The sequence below is a fragment of the Neolamprologus brichardi genome, unplaced genomic scaffold (genome assembly GCF_056152115.1).
Source record: "Neolamprologus brichardi isolate AB-2024 unplaced genomic scaffold, ASM5615211v1 NODE_ptg000063l+_length_572389_cov_1, whole genome shotgun sequence".
In the NCBI taxonomy this organism is placed as follows: domain Eukaryota; kingdom Metazoa; phylum Chordata; class Actinopteri; order Cichliformes; family Cichlidae; genus Neolamprologus; species Neolamprologus brichardi.
In genome coordinates this window covers 98,112-115,954 of record NW_028270054.1, presented here as the reverse complement: position 1 = coordinate 115,954, position 17,843 = coordinate 98,112, and the positions used below count along the sequence as shown (strand labels likewise).

The 17,843-nt window shown below is 36.7% G+C and overlaps 2 long non-coding RNA genes across 2 annotated transcripts; both read right to left on the bottom strand.

Moving 5' to 3' along the window:
- Positions 1–5,639: 5,639 nt before the first annotated feature.
- LOC148095645 (uncharacterized) lies at positions 5,640–8,474 on the bottom strand. Its single transcript, XR_015717641.1, has 2 exons — positions 7,878–8,474; positions 5,640–6,255 (listed from the first exon to the last, which is right to left on the bottom strand). It is a non-coding gene; the product is annotated as an uncharacterized LOC148095645 (long non-coding RNA).
- Positions 8,475–8,883: 409 nt separating this feature from the next.
- LOC148095644 (uncharacterized) lies at positions 8,884–13,382 on the bottom strand. Its single transcript, XR_015717642.1, has 4 exons — positions 13,368–13,382; positions 11,536–11,567; positions 10,284–10,310; positions 8,884–8,989 (listed from the first exon to the last, which is right to left on the bottom strand). It is a non-coding gene; the product is annotated as an uncharacterized LOC148095644 (long non-coding RNA).
- Between the last annotated feature and the right edge of the window lie 4,461 nt (positions 13,383–17,843).

Below are 17,843 nucleotides of genomic sequence, written 5' to 3'. Positions count from 1 at the left end.
CTTCCAGTGCACTCTCAATATCCTCAGAGTTCTTCTCATACTTGTCTTTATTTCTTTTCACAATCCGTTTAACAGACTCACTGTGGTCTGAACATGGAAGTCGTACACAACCTGAGTTGTAGAAGGACTGATAGGTTTGGAAACATTGTGGTTTCAGTTCCTGCTCTGATCTGTGTGGAAGGTAAAGTCTCAACAGTCGTCCATAATATTGCTCAGGCTCTTTTTCTTGTGAGCAGTGGTAATACCTGATTATAGCTGGTTTATCATTCTTTCGCCTTTGTACAAATCCAAGCTGGTTTAGAAGAGGAAGCACATCTTTTCCTTCATTTGGGCCACTCACCAACCTGCACAGCGCAGCAAAATCAGCCAGCGACATTTCCTCATATTCTGGTGTCTCAGGTCTGCATTTGTATTTATCACTCAAACTTGTCATCCAAATATTACAACTGTCATGTGTTGTGGTTTCCAGATAGCTCATGGGGCGACTCATTTTTACCGGGTTATCATCTGTTGGTACAAATACAACACTGCGGGAACATTTTTTCATTTTTAGGCCACAGACTCGAGTCACACACTCCTGTGCGCTGATTTCTCTCTTTTTTGAGTAAGCCTGCATCACAGCTCTCATTTCATCACATTCATTGACCGTGTTCTTTGCAGAGTTATCAATAACTGTCTTCAGGTATTCAGAGAGGCCAGATTCTTTCTTCGTTATATATTTACAGAGGTATTCTATACATGAATAGGCATTCAAAATTAATGAGACATCTATATTTGCGTTCCAGGCTTCAAGCAGGTGTGGGTTGTAATTGTTGATCCAACAGTCCTTTGGGTCCCGTTTCAGAATCAGCGCTGTTTTCTTGTTTATGTCCTGGAGGCATTGTTCATACTCATTCATTGTCAAGTTGCATCGTGACAGAATCTGCTCTATGGTGAGCGAAGCAGCTTCAGGTTCCTTCAGCAGGTTCATCAAAGGTCTGAGTTTGGCTTTTGCAGCTTCAGTGTCTGAATCCTCATCCTGTCTCACAATCATTGTTCTTGTGGCTGGTGGTTTTGGAAACCCAAATCTACAACCAGAGTTCACACTCTTAAAACATGTTTTTGTGTGGTTTTTGCTGTGCTTTTGTAGTTCAGTGACTTTTTTGTGCAGTTCAGGTTGTTTTTCTGGATCAGGGAGTTGAGCCGAGATGTATCTGGCCACAAAGTCACAGACAGTTTGGTCGTCATCCACATCTACTTCTACCTTTTCTCGAATCCACAGCAACATGTGTATATGCGGACTACCTCTGTGCTGGAACTCAACTCTGTAAAAGTAATCAATGATTTCACCAAGGGGCTGTGCAGGAGAAAAAAGCAAATCTCTGAACAAAGCCTCAACACGTTTATCAAACATTCGCATGGTGGTTACTGGATTTGATCTTAGGATTTCACACTTTTCTGACCAGTCCAGGGCTTCAAAATCAACCTCTTCACCTTGCTGTCTCTTTATTGCTTGAATCACTTCAGGCCATCTCATCTCAGCAGCAGAGAAAGTGACAAAGAACTGAGGTTGTCCTATTTGACGAAGCATACTGAATAAATCTTTGGTAGTTTTCTGCCAGTAAGCTGGAGTTCCTCTGAGTGGCTGCATAAATCTGATTGCATCTTTATTTCTTACCAGCTTCTCTACTTCTGTCTTACTTTGTAACATTCCTGATGTGATTTTGCGTCCATCTTTGGTCATAGTTTTACCTTTCCTTAGCTGTATTGTCATGCTGGAATTAGCCAAGTGTATTTCAGTGACAAACTGTGAGAAAAACAGGTAATTTGTATCTCTAGCAAATCTTGCATCAATGTTGAAAAGCCTTGACTTGAAGTAAGCACTCGGTGTGAGCTTGAGACGTCTCTTTTCATCCAGTGTATTCTGACCAGTAGGAAACTGCACAGGAAATGCCATGGCTTCCAAATGAGGAGTTCTGAAGAAGCTAACAGGATTGTTTCTTTCTGCAGGAGCCACACAATATGTGTTATCAGTGAAACAGAGAATCTCTTCAGAAATGTCTACAGGCTGCAGACAACTTTCTAGAGCAAAACCTCCATTGTTCAAATCACTTTCTGGTTCCTCTGGGTTTTGTTCCTCTGGTTGTTCATCACAGGATTGCATATTAATAGCTTGTTCACTTTCAGACTCAGTTTCACTCAAAAGGGCATCTTTTTCATAGTTGTCAATTTCCATTAAATCTGCTTCATTATAATCATCACTTCCCATGCTGGCTTCATCACTGCTGTCATCATCAGGTAACGTTGGATCACAAAGCAATGCATCATCTCTGATAACAACATCTGTGTACTGTGGGTGAATCTGTTTGAGTTTACGCAGAGCTTCAATGAGTTTAGACCAGGTGACAGTCTGGAACAGCTGATGGCCTTTGTAGCACAGTCGTCTTTTCAGCTTGATCCTCATTATCTGTGATTGGCTTCTGAGCCTCGGTAAACAGTCAACTGTTTGTTGGACTTCAGATGGTACACACACCACATTACCACGTATGAGTCTTTGTCTGCCCTTTGGAAGTGGAATAATCTTTGCAAATGGGATGCATTTGGCAATCAGATGTCTCTCCAGAATGTTGAGATCACGAAGTTCAGCTGGAATATCCTGCAGTTCTAAACCATTGACAGCAGCAAGCCTTGGCATGCGTCCACTTTTGAGGGAACTGTGACACGTGTGACAGATATACTCCTTTTTTCTCTCAACAGGAAAGCTGCAGTGATCATTACATGCTTCATCACACACATGAACAAATTTACCAGTTAGACACTGTTGAGCTACAGTTTGGTGTTTTGAGTAATTTTCTCTTTTGCAGATTTTCACCTGATTAGGAAAAGAAGCTTTTAGACAAACAGTACAAACATGAGATGGTGCTGACTTAATGTTTGATCTGAAACGAGATATGGCCTCATTCATTAAACTGTTATCTGGATGACACTGTAAACTTTCAGCTGGTCGATGCATCTGACGATATTTTCTTTTTATGTTCATTGCACATCTGATATTATGCATCTGTCTGAAAGAAAAACTGTTCCAATATTTTACTCTCATTCGTTCTCTCATATTCTCTTTGTGTTGTTGCTGAAATTGTCTCTCTTCTCCATAACGCTTAGTCATGTAAGATAGTTTTTTCTTTTTAAATTCTTCACTTTCTCTATATAGTTTATATACATGTGACCTCATGCAGGCTTTATGTTTCTCTCTGAATTCAACAGAACTTCTATATGTTCTTCTTATATGTTCTTTCTGCTTTTCTCGGAATATAGAAGACTCTCTATATGTTCTTCTTATGCGTTCTTTCTGCTTTTCTCGGAATATAGGACTGTCTTTGTATGTCCTTATGACACGTTCCCTTTTTCTCTCTCTAATTTTAGCACTTTCTCTATACAGCCTTTTCATTTGCTCCTTCTGTTTTTCCTTAAAATCATCTCTTTCTTTGTAGATCTTTCTCAAATGTTCTGTCTGTTTCTCTCTATATGTAGCATTTAGTTTATACAGATTATTTTTGTACACTCTCTTCTTCTCTCTGTGATCTGGATCATTAGACTTTCTACTGGAATTTCTTTTCTTTGCCTTAAAGCTTTCATCAAAAGTGTACATCTCCCTTTCCTTCCTTTTCTGATTTTCCTTTCTTTGTGGTAATTTCTGTTGGGCCAGTGACCTTCTCCTCATTTTTTGTGCTTGCTGTTTATTACGTTTCAAAATTTTATGTGGCAGTTCCTGTGTTGCCTTAGTTGAACAGGAGGCAGTGTTCGAATCATTCTGAGGAACAGCATCTGATACTACCTGAGTTTCTCTCACAGAAGATGCATAGGTTTCTTTCTGTAAATAATCAGAAGGACAATTCTTGTTTTCAGTAGCAGCTGTCTCATCTGAATAATCCACTCTGGATGATGTCACTTCAGTGATTACAGTCTCCATAACAGTTTTCCTTGTCTGCTCAGTGGATGTTTGGGAATTTAATTCATGGACAGGTTCATTTAAAGCTGCAGCTGAAACACTTGTAGCAGTTTGTCTGTTTTCGGTGGTTTGATTAGCATCTCTTTGGTCAGCAGCGTTTTCAATGTGAAACTCGACAGGCTGTAGCTCATAAGTGCAGGTTGGTGCGATGCTAAACATTCGGTACAAACATTTGATCCTGTCAATCATGTCGTTAAGACGTGTGAATTTTAACATTACTGCAGTTCCACCACTTACACCTGGCAACAACGGCATCCCTGTAGACTTACGTGGGTGAGGATCAAAATATGCATATTCACCTGAAATCAGCCTGCAAACTGCAATGGCGGTTCCTCCCATGACTAGCAAAGCGTAGCGAACCTCTGAAGCCAAACACTGTAGTCCATGTTCAAGGCTAGGCAGGTGATCTGTACCATCAAATGTGCCGTAACGAGCAAACTGAGAAATGTCCACTTGATACTCCTGTCTGCGGCTGGTGACCACTGTGGGAAGCTCATCGCAGGCTAGAAATACGCTGTTCACAAACCTCTTTCTGGCATCTGAATACACGGCATGGCCTTTGTCCAACACACGGTTAAGATCTGCTCTGGTAATGAATTCATCCTCGTGTAAGAATGACAGGAAAACCAAACTGTTAGCCATGCATTGCTGATTCCGGTACTTTCCATACTTAGCAGAGGCCTGGCTTCGGGATGCACAGATACTACTCACTCGTGGACGACTTTCACTGTTTGTAACCTGTACATGAGACGGTCCTGGAGCTTCTCCATCATGCTGCGTTTGCAGAGTTACCTGGGGTCCAGTCTGGATTACCTGCTGTACTTTAGCATTTGGCACAGATGATGAGCAAACACCTCTCTTTACCACATCTGCATAAGACACTGCGGCTGTCTGAACGCTGCTCTGCACTTCTGGACTGGGAATACTTGTAACAGACACATTTACCTCCTCACCGCTCTGAGAAACATTCACCTGTTCTTTCTCCTTCTGACGTCTAAGCTTCTGGGACTGCGACCTTTGACCTTTTCTTGGCATTTTATTGAAGTACAAACTGGACCTTATATGTATTTATACACAAATGTAAACAAAACTCAACCTGTAAACACTGAAAAACTAATGACACCTCAAGTTTCTATTAAATCAGAGATTTATCAGAATTGATGTAAAAGGCTGACTTAAATACAAACTCAATATAAAAGTTATTTAAAGTTCTCTGAAAACACTTTGGTCTGTTTTATTGTAGCTTTTTCAAAACCTGTATATTATTACTTCTTATATTTTTTTAAACCAGAATGGATAACAAATAGGTCTATACTTCTGTAATGTAATATGCAGAATAAATCTCAACAATTAATCAACAGGCTATAATAAAACTTTTAAGCAGACTTTGTGTAAATCTTTCAGATATCTAAAATTTAAAGCAAATATAAGGAGCTGTGATGGTGCGGTGATCAGATGACAGGCGATGGGGATTCTTCAGCTGGATGTTCTGCAGCAGTCAGGAAACAGGAAGTCTGGGTTCTCAGGTCAGCCTCTAGATGACAATTGTAACTGAATACTTACACTGAGTGACAAAAATGGGTTTGTCCTTAAATAATAATAGTATAAACTTGTAGTCAAATGTTATAGCCAATGAAACAGACTTGAAAAATGTATATGAATCAAATTTAATATTTATCTGAATACAGCAGTCTGAATGTATGTATTACAAAATAACCAGATTATCTTACTACAAATAAATCTCAACAAAGGTGTATATTTTATATAATTTATCCAAGTAATTGCACTTGTAAGCCAAACTATCACTGTTTATTTCAAAGTGTAATGCAAAATTAAAATGACAAATGTAGGGCTCTGTAAGTAGTTTCTACAGTGAGTTCTACTGTACTGTATATTCAACTTTTTACTTGTAATTTCCAGCAAAATGAGTGGATATGAGAGAGTTTAACGACAGGAAAGAAGGAGCAGTGAGAGCAGAGATCTCTCAGATTTCTGAAAACAGATCGACGAAGTTGTGGTAACTTCAATTTCCAAAAACTTGGTTTCTTGTCAAACTTCGATTTCTTGTCAACCTTAGATTTCTTGTCAAACTTCGATTATTTGTCAACTCAGGTTCAAGCTTGTCAAAATTAGATAGAGCTCATGGCGGAGAATGATAGAAGATAGAATGGCTTGTCAACAAAGATGGAGCAGGGAGAGGGAGAGTGATAGGACAGACTGAATTGCTTGTCAACGATAGAGGGAGAGGGTTTTCTGCAGCCGGTCACCTGTAAGACAAAAAGGGACTGGAATTAGGCATATTTCCAATAAACATGGCTTTCCAGTATTTTTCGGACTATAAGTCACACTTAAAATCCTTTAGTTTTCTCAAAAATCAACAGTTTACCTTATGTATTAATTCTGGCTGTGCTTACTGACCTCAACCCAATTTTATGTGCTACACAGCTCTCAAACCTCTGTCAAAATGTTTTAGTATGACTTTGGAAAGCTACAAAGCTGCAGCGCTTGATGGATTGTTGAGCATTACAGCTACAGTAGTCAGCAGCCTCGCCGAGTAATTCGTATTGTGCTTAAACATAATATTATGGTGTGTGTATGAGGACCTGGCATCTGTTTACAGACATGCGTACGAAGCAGATTTCAAGCCGATCAATCAATGAAGAATTTGATAAATTTGTGGAAGAGGACTGAACAGAAAAAGATTGTAAGTGTACAATCTTTTATTGTAAGTACTTTATACATATAAAAAGTGTATTGTGTATTGTACACATATAAAAAGTGTATTGTTATGTGTTACCACTGAAAAATGTTGAGAGTTACTGTGAATGAGTTGAATAGTTTGAGTTATCTGAATATTTGGTTAGCTGCATATGCCTTATAATCCGAAAAATACAGTACACACAGGGCTTTACATATTGAAGAGTTCCACAGTACATTATTGGACTGAACTGATTGAAAATGCTCAAAAATGGTGGTGGAATTATTCTAAAGAAACTTTTACATTCTATCAACACAATAAAAACAAACAGTGTCTATAAACTTAAACCAAGATGTGCTGAGATGTGCTGCTGTTGAGAGTTATTGTAAATGAGTTGAATAAAGTTTGACTTATCTGTTTTGTTTGGCTTAATGTGCCTTAGAATTTAGTGCGCCTTACAGTCCGAAAAATACAGAACATATATATCATTACACACTGAAGAGTTGTACAGTACATTATTAGATTCAACTGAATGAAAATGTTTAACATATGGTGGTGGAACATTTCTAAGGACATTTTTGCATTCTATTAACACAATAAAAACAAACAGAGTCTGTAAACCAAGATGTGGTGCTACAGTAACTTACTATAAACATTATATGGTCAAGCTAAACCCACACAATGAAGTTAGAGCAGACAGTTTCAGACCACCTGCTTTAAACACTTCACATGCACTCAACTCACATGTTCCTAAATGCCCAAAGGTCTCAAATTCCCGTTTCTGTGTGTACTTACCTGGTACAACAGTATATCATAATGTCTGGGGAGCCGTTAACATAAAAGTAACAAATAATTTACTCAGTATGACGTTTGGCAAAATGAAAAATTTGGAGACAGATGACTCCTATACAGCAGTTTCTACATTTTTCAGTCAAATATGGGGCATGTTTAATACACACTCCGCTAAATCTACAATAAACAAACAAACAATAAACTTAGCATGGCCAATATTAGGGCCTAATTAAAAATGTAGCATGATGATAAGAGAGATCTGTAAGTCTGGAAATGTTTACATAGACTTTTCTAGGATTTGATGATTGCCAAGAGCTGTGCTGACTCACTGCACTACACTGAATCTCCTATAATGAGAAACATTTCCCCGCATTGCACCTCAGACAAACCTTTACTTACCAGACTTGAGACGATCAGATCAGCAGTCTAGAGAAAGGAAACAATTCATCAGATCACTGTTTGATGATTCAGACTGTTGAGCCTCTTCACACACAATCCAACTTACTGTGACACAAATTAACTAGTAAAATTCTCAATTTATTTAAGGCTTTATGAGCTGAATTTAATTGCAGAGTCTCAGATGGCATGTTTAATAACATGTTAACATGTTAATTAACATGTTTAATAAAAACATTCATACTACAGAATTGCAAAGAATAGGCACCAATATTTGTTGGCACAAATGCAGGATATACCAAATATTTTCGTACACAGAAGCTTTGTGGCTCCAACATTTTCTATCACTAACATGTGAAGAACGACAACTTTTAATCTCATTTCAGATTAAAAATGTTGAATACAAATTAATTATTTAAATCAGAAGCAACAGAAAACCACAACAACAACAGTGGCACACCATTTTTCTAATGAAAATTTCTTAAAATATTACGCTAAAAAGTCATTCCATTGTACTTGTTGCTAACAATATTTATGTTTTGCAGTATATCCCTTTTTGGCAACATTTATATTTAATTTTAAAACATTGGCTTTAATATACCTACTCACAACTGTACTTGTCTTGCATTTTATTATTGCTTAAGCGTTTAAGCTATCACTTACAGTCACTCAGGCAAAATACTTCTAGTGTTTCGACTTCATGCTAATTCATAAGTGGAACGAAAGAGACAATAAAAATCGATAGCTGTGGTGCTCTTAAGTGTTCAAGGTACCACCTATACTTACCTAAAGCACTTTCATAGTTTTGTTTGATACTTAAATCCACAAACATAAGGAGAAATCAAACAACTGCATAAAGATATCTCTGACATTTAACTATGTTTGGACTTGATAAGCCATCAAAAATTAAAATCAGAGAAAAATGGGCTATTAAACTTCATTGACAATTTCAGGGGCAGTCAGTGGTCCTGTGTGGGGGCTTTGCTGCTACAGATTCTAAATCCTGACTATTTGTTTTTGCCCATGAGTGAATGGCAAGATGACACAGGTAAATTACTAAACATTACCATTACTGTCTACTTACCAGCAAAGGCAAAACCAAAGATCTGTTCACTCTGTGTAACAAAAGACAAAGAACAAAAATACAGGATCAGACAACTCCAATCAGCATTAGAGTCAATACTGCATCACTCTCTGTAGTCAAAAAGATTCCGGAAACTGACTTTGTTTACCACAGCTGGAATACAAACAACAACTCTCCTCTGTTTTTCTTTAAAGATTATCATCTTGATAAAGGTAATATGTAGTTTTATTCATTTGCAATAAGCCACACAAGTTTCTGATTCATGTAATGCTCCAAAATTTAGGTTCGATTACTTAAGAGAGTAGACCAATGATTTGCAACACCTAGCACTGCACACTTTATCAAATGGTGATGTCACAATTTAAAAGTAGGCAACAATCACAAATGATAGCTTGTATGGAATGTTTGTAGGTTTTAACATTTGAGGTGGCCTGCATTCAAATTCTATTAACACAATAAAAACAAACAGAGTCTATAAACTTACACCAAGATGTGCTGCTACAATAACTTACTGTAAATATTATATGGTCCAACAAAACCAACACACTGAGGTTAGAGCAGACACTTTCAGGCCACCTACTTAAAATTTATGCTACATCACAGGTTCCTTAATCCCCAAAGTTCTCAAATCACTGTTTCTGTGTGTACTTACCTGGGACAACAGTACATCATAATATCTGGGCACACAGAAACAGGGATTTGAGATCCGTTAACATAAAAGTAAACAATACTTTATTCAGTATGACTTTTGGCAAAGTGAGAAATTTGGAGATGGATGGTTCCTACAAAGCAGTTTCTATATTTCAGTCACATTTGGGGTATGTTTAATACACAGCCATAAGCACTCCACTAAATCTAGGACGTACTTATAATGGCGGATTTAAAGGCCTAATTAAAAATGTAGTATGGTGATAATTTCTTTGTAGATCATTTAATCATAAAATACAGAAATGAGTGCTGTATCTGTGCTTTTGATTTTTTCCAGTCATCAACAAAATCTTTAATTAAAAGACTAATTCAAAGAGCAGTTTTCAGACAGTGACTTAATTTAATGAAGGGAAAGAAGCTTTTGAAATCCACAAGGCCCTACTTGAAGACTTAATTGTACCTAAACTGCTGTTCATGAGCTGCTCTAATGTGAAATAATATGCGCTGCTACAATAACCTACCGACCTCTGTAGGTCTGGAAATGTTTACACAGATTTTTCTAGGATTTGATGACTTTCAATGATCACCAATAGCTGTGCTCACTCACTGCACTACACTGAATCTCCTATAATGAGAAACATTTCCCAGCACTGCACCTCAGACAAACCTTTACTTACCAGACTTGAGACGATCACATCAGCAGTCTAGAGAAAGGAAACAATTCATCAGATCACTGTTTGATGAGTCAGACTGTTGAGCCTCTTCACACACAATCCAACTTACTGTGACACAAATTAACTAGTAAAATCCTCAATTACTTTAAGCTTTTTTAAGTTTACTGTAGTCTAAAGAGGAGATAATTGAACTGCAGGGTCTCACATGGCTACAGCAAGTGTAATAAAAGCATTATTACTACAGAAATGCAAAGAACAGGCACCAATATTTGTTGGCACAAGTGCAGGACACACCAAATATTTCCTACACAGAAGCCTTGTGGCTCCAACATTTTCTACAACAGGTCAGAGCTAATAAAGTGTGGAAAACCAAAACTTTTAATGTCCTTTCAGGTTAAAAACATTAAATACAAAGTAATTCTTGAAATCAGAAGCAACAGAAAACCTCATCATGTTTTGGTTAGTCTGATATGAATATGCAAATCCTAAAATACATGTAAATACTGACATGTTACAATAACAGAGGTGCAGAATGTTTTGTGATTAAAATTAAATGTCTTAAAATATTACACTAAAAAGTCCTTTCATTGTACCAGTTGCTAGGAATATTTATGTATGTTGCAATGTCCCTTTTTGGCAACATTTCTATTTAATTTTAAAACACATTATATTCACTAAATAAGTAATAAACTAATTCGACACAATGGCTGTAATGTACCTAACAATGTCCACTCACACCTCTGGTTCTCTTTGTTTTTATTATTGCTTAACTGTTAAAGCTATTACTTATACCGAGTCAGGCAAAATGCTTCTACAATGTTCTGACTTTAATGTAATACATCAGCAGAATTTGAGAGACAATATAGATCAATACCTGTGCAGCTCTTAAGTGTTTGAGCAACCACTTATACTGACTCCCCTAAAACACTTTCATTGTTTTGTCTGCTACTTAAATCCACAAACATAAGGAGAAAATGAACAACTGTATAAACACATCTGACATTTAACTATGTTTGGATTCAATAAGCCATAAAAAATTTAAATCATACATAAATGGACTATTAAACTTCAGGGACATTTTCAGGGACAGTCAGAGGCCCTGTGTGGGGGCTTTGCTACTACAGGTCACAAATCCTGTGTTTTTGCCAATCAGTAAATGGAAACATATCACAAAAGTCACTACCGTGTGCAAGTCGTCAATGTGCTACGCAATGCCAGGTTCATACTGCTTCAGTTACAATCACTGTTTACTTACCAGCAAAGGCAAAACCAAAGATCTCTTTCACTCTGTGTAACAAAAGACAAAGCACAAAAACACAGAATGAGACAACTCAAATCAGCATCACAGTCAATACTGCATCACTCTGTGTTGTCCAAAAGATTCAGTACACTTCTTTGTTTACCACAGCAACAAACAACTCACCTCTTTTTTCTACACCTTATTAAAGATTACTGTCTTCATTAAGGTAAAATGTGGTTTCATCCATTTGTAATAGGCCACACAAGTTTCTCATGCTATTAGATAACACAGCAGATTTAATAAGCAATGATTTGCTACACCTAGCACTGCACACTTTATCAAATTCTGACATCACAATTTCAAAGCATGAACAATCATAAATGAAAGCTTGGATGATATCTTTGTAGGCTTCAACATTTGAGTTGGTCTGCATTCAAATTATGCTTCCTAAAAATATTATCACCTGCACACAGTATCATTTAGTATCATTTAATATGCTGTTGTTTTAAATATTTACATATCATATTTATAATATTAATGGTGCACTGCTGCATTTTATTTATTTGAAGGTGGCCTTTTTTATATTTCATTAATTTTTCACAAAGTGAGAAGTTAAACAGAGCTGCAGGTGTAGGATATATTTAAAAACCAACCTGCACAAACAAGTGTTTGTTAAACAGTTCTTAAAAATTAACTAAAAAACTAAAATTAATTAATTTAAAAAACCTTCTTGTTAAGAGATGTTATTATTCTTATATTATGTGTTTTATCCTCCCTCTCTCTCCCTTCTGTTAATTAACCCACAACACAAACGGTACAGGCACGTGACTCTTTTTCTCCCGGCAAGCTGTGTCCCAAAACGTCCCGGGGGGGTGCAATAGTCACTCCAGCCGGCGAGAGCAGCGGACTCCCGGCTTCATCGTTTTCAGACCCCCGCTCTTTCGCTACTCAGGTTAAACATGATATATAAGTCACTCGGATAACTTAAAAATGTAATTGTTTGCCTTTTTTCTGTGTTTTATTTGTTCCGGAGTAAATCGGTTTGGCTGAGATCAAAGTTATTAGATTATTGGATTAAATAAAACTTTATTAATCCATCGGGTGAGTTCCTCCGGGATTTTCACACAGCTGAATAAACGTTAAACGGTCGAGAATTTACGCCACTGTCCTGTCATATTTTAAATAGCAAGGAGCAGACGGCCGAGATATTAAACTCCAGCGAGACAGCGGTGACGCAAATCTGAAGGCTAGACGTCCCATTTCACAGCCTCGCACTTCCGGCCTTCTCGGTCTTTGAAGGACCCGGCCCGTAGACCGCGAAGGCCGGGTCCTCCGAAGGATGCAGCCGACGTTTTGGGACACAGCTAATGGCGGTAAAATGGCTCCTTTGAAGTTACCGACCCTGCTGCTTCAGCAGCTAATCAGTGGTTCTAAAATGGCGGCTCATTACCTTACAACCTAAAGAATGAGGCCGTTTTAACTGACTGATTTGTGAAGAGGAGAACTAACTTCAGCTTCACTAAGAGACTCAGAAACACTAACACACCGAATGAACCAAATACAACACAATAACTGTATCAAACAATCAAATGAACCATATTAATTTCACACTGGGCCTATAGCAGCAAGGCTAGGCGTTAGCGCTTAGGTTGTTAGGGCTAGCATACCAAACACTCCTTTTAAATACTAAAATTACAACGTTTCACTAAAAAAGCAGTCATTGTGTTACTTTAACATGACTTATACTTCGACTGGCTTTATAAGTCACTAACAACAACTGGCTAAATCACTCAAACAGCTTATAGACATTTCACTTAAGAGAAGAGAGACAGAGAAGCAGCGCTTACCTGCAGGGATCGACCAGAGAGTGGGCGGAGATTCAGGAGTCAGCCAGAGACGTAAAAAAAGAGGCATTCACAGGTAGTGGGAAACTCCGCAATTACACAAAATTGGCATTGAAAACATGAAAAATATATGTAAATTTAAATATTATTATACTAGATTTTTTTGCAACAAAAAACAACTAGCAGAAATTTAATTCTATAAGTTTAATAAATGTTTCAAACAGGATTCTTTGAATTTGAAATAATGGTTAAAAGACATAAATAAACATAAGGTCATTATGTTAAAATGTACTTTATTATGATAGATTTATTTAACTGACTGCAGTAATAAGAACAATCTGAACACCAACACCAAGGAGCTGGTGTTGGTGATCGCCTAAGCATCCTCACAGTAGGAGCTGCAGAGGCTCATCTTACTCCACTGCAGGACTCAAGAGGTTCAGGAAGTCCCTTAACCCCACTGCCATGAGACTTTTTAACAGCGACTCCTGACATGTTCATTGCACATTTGTTTCTTTTATTCTAATACATATTGGTTGTAATCATATGAATTCTGAATTGCTTTAAAGCTGAAGCTGTCTGCTAAAACTAGCTGAAAAAGCTAAAAAGTTGCAGAAATTGTAAAAACTTTGCAGAAGCAAAGGAACTTTGCTAAAATGTAATAACTTAGCAGAACTGCAATATCTTAGAGGAAACATAATACTTGGCAGAAATACAATAGCATAGCAGAACTTGGCAGAAATATTGTAACTTACCAGAAACATGATAACTTCTCAAATATACAAGAATTTAGGAGAAATAGTATAAGATAACAGAAAGAATATATTTGGCCAAAAATACTTAAACATTACGGAAACACTATGATTTAGAAAAATAGTACAACATAGCAGAAATACTGTGATTTACCAGAGACACTGTGATGAACTATGAATATTGTAATTTTAAATTAATACTATGTTTTAGCACAAATACTATAATTTGACAGAAATACTATCATTTGGCAGAAATACTATGTTTCAGCACAAATACTCTGGTTTAACACAAATATTATAACATAGCAGAAATACAATTATATAGCAGAAATGCTATATTTAGAAAGAGAAATATAATATAGAAATACTGTAATCAGCACATATACTGTAACATGACAGAAATTCCTCCACTTAGTAGTAATACTATAACATAAAACAACTGTTATGATTTGGCACAAAAACCATGATTTGGCAAAAAAGCTGCTAAAATCATAAAAGTTTGCTGAATTATAATAAATGATGAATATGAATTACTTGTCTGTGATAGTGTATTAATTTGTAGGGCAAAAAAAATGTTGACCAAGGTTGAATCGAACCCACGACCTTTTGGTTGCAGACCCGTGTCATTACCAACTGCGCCACTGGGAAAGAGAGCAGGCGACTGGAAAACAGGGTGATGAGCAGTCAGAATTAGCTCGCGGTGAGAGGCAAAAAACTCCGTTTTTTGGAGTTACAAAACTTTGTGTAACTCAAAAACTAGGTGGACTAGAAACATAATTTTTGTACTGGGTGAATCAGCGGACTTTGGTGTACTTTGACTGCGATTTTCATTGCTCTTTGTACAACCGTCGCTGAGATATGAGGAGAGAAGAAACGGCAGACCTCAGATAGGATTGGCTGGCTTACAAGCCGTGAAGGCCCCAATATGCAAATTTGAATGCCTGAGCCCTCAGATATGATTGGCTGGCTGGGAAGCCGTGAAGGCTCTGATTTGTAAATTTGAATGTCTGTCCTCAGAGAGGATTGGCTGCCTGGGGACCTGGCAGTAATATACAGAAATAGTATGATTAAGCATAAATACTACATTTAGTAGAAATACTATGTTTTAGCACAAATACTATAAAAAGCAGAAATACTATAAAAAGCAGAAATACTATATTAAGCACAAATACTATATTAAGCACAAATCCTATAAAAAGCAGAAATACTATAAAAAGCAGAAATACTATAATTTAGCAAAAATACTATACTAAGCACAAATCCTATAAAAAGCAGAAATACTATAAAAAGCAGAAATACTATAATTTAGCAGAAATACTATAATTTAGAAATACTATAACACAACACAGAAAGAGAGAGAAGCAAGTTTTTAGGTCAGTCAAGCAGCCTGGGAGCTGCTAAATTTGAATCCACCAATCAGAGAGGCTGTGTACTTTTTCCCACCAAAACAGGTGCAGCCGTTTTTACACACGCAGCACAGAGACAGGATTTTTGCAGGCAAATTTATGCAAATTTGAATGCCTCAGCCCTCAGATATGATTGGCTGGCTGGGAAGCCGTGCAGGCTCTGATTTGTAAATTTGAATGTCCCAGTCCTCACAGAGGATTGGCTGCCTGGGGACCTGGCAGTAATATATAGAAATAGTATGATTAAGCATAAATACTACATTTAGTAGAAATACTATGTTTTAGCACAAATACTATAAAAAGCAGAAATACTATAATTTAGCAGAAATACTATATTAAGCAGAAATACTATAAAAAGCAAAAATACTATAATTTAGCAGAAATACTATATTAAGCAGAAATACTATATTAAGCACAAATACTATAAAAAGCAAAAATACTATATTAAGCAGAAATACTATAAAAAGCAGAAATACTATATTAAGCTCAAATACTATAAAAAGCAGAAATCCTATAAAAAGCAGAAATCCTATAAAAAGCAGAAATACTATAATTTAGCAGAAATACTATATTAAGCACAAATCCTATAAAAAGAAGAAATACTATAATTTAGCAGAAATACTATAAAAAGCAGAAATACTATAATTTAGAAATACTATAACACAACACAGAAAGAGAGAGAAGCAAGTTTTTAGGTCAGTCAAGCAGCCTGGGAGCTGCTAAATTTGAATCCACCAATCAGAGAGGCTGTGTACTTTTTCCCGCCAAAACAGGTGCAGCCGTTTTTACACACGCAGCAGAGAGACAGGATTTTTGCAGTCTATTTCTCATAGTGAGGACTAAACTCAAACAAATGACCATAATTTCCTAACCGTAGGGGCTAGAACGGTCATTCTTACACCGTTTTGTTCAGAAGAGATGGGGGAATCTTAAAGTGTTGACAATTTATCATTAAAATATGAATTATTAAAGATATTTGACTTGTAATGCACCATAACTGAGTAGAGGCGAAGCAAAAACTGCCTTGACCTGCCCTCAAACAACGCTTTCTAACTCTAAATCTATTTGGAGTATCGATATCATTCTTTCACCGTAAGAGACAGCAGGCTTTAGTGAACAGTCATGGAAATTTTCAGGTCTCTATGGAAATCCATCAAAAAGATATGACGAGAGAAAAAAGTGGTTCATTTCCAGAGTTTGAAATCTGAAGAAATCTGAGCGAAGGACGAATTTCCTACCCTCAAACAAACATAATTCATGGCCAAATGGTAATAGGTGAGAAAAAAATTCTTGAATTGTGAGTGTCAGGAGTGTCTGAAGATATATTGGCACAAGCCTCATGTCTTAACTTCGCTTCGTTAAGGAGATATGACGATTCGAATATGCCACTTATTACAGAAATCCAGCAGTGATTTTGAACAAACTCTCCATTGACTTTCTATGGAGAGTTTTCAGACTTTGTGTTGGTCTGAGGAGGTTTGCCAAAATTCTATAAATCCCACAACAATGATAGTGACATTTTCTGAAAGCCAGCAAAAATACCTACGTTTTGATGTATAATTTGTGGAAGTTGAGTGAAAATTGAGCAAGTAGCAAGAAGTTGTTCGGACATGAAGAGAAGACTGCGAAACTTACAGTGTCACACTTAGAACCAACTGCATAGCAACCATAACAACGCATGTATTTTCTGAAAAATCACAATTTTGCAACTCAAATCTTTAAGAGGGATAAAAATAAAACTGTAAAAGATTTGAAAAAGCTGATTTATACCTGAATAGCCCAATAATTTGAGAACATTTTAAAGTTTGAATGGTTGTTCTAGGTGAAAGTATGAGGAAGTAGTTAAGTTTCAAAAACAAGCAAGTTTTAGCAGAATTGCGGAAGTTTCCCATTCATTTCAATGGGACAAATTAAAGGAAAAAAGCGTAATATTTTAAAAAGTATAATAGCAAAAAATACCAAAAGATATTGCGCAAATTAGCAGAAATAGCAGAATATTTTAAAATTTGAACGGTGAAAATAGCATAAAAATTGTGGAAGTAGTTCTACGGCAAAAAACGTACGGAAGCAACTTGAAGAATAATAATAAAGAATAAAGAGAAACAGGAACTCAATAGTGTGGATGCCTTAAAGCATCCACACAATAAAGAATAAAGAGAAATAGGAAAACAATAGTGTGGATGCCTTAAAGCATCCACACAATAATAAAGAATAAAGAGAAACAGGAAAACAATAGTGTGGATGCCTTAAAGCATCCACACAATAATAATAAAGAATAAAGAGAAACAGGAAAACAATAGTGTGGATGCCTTAAAGCATCC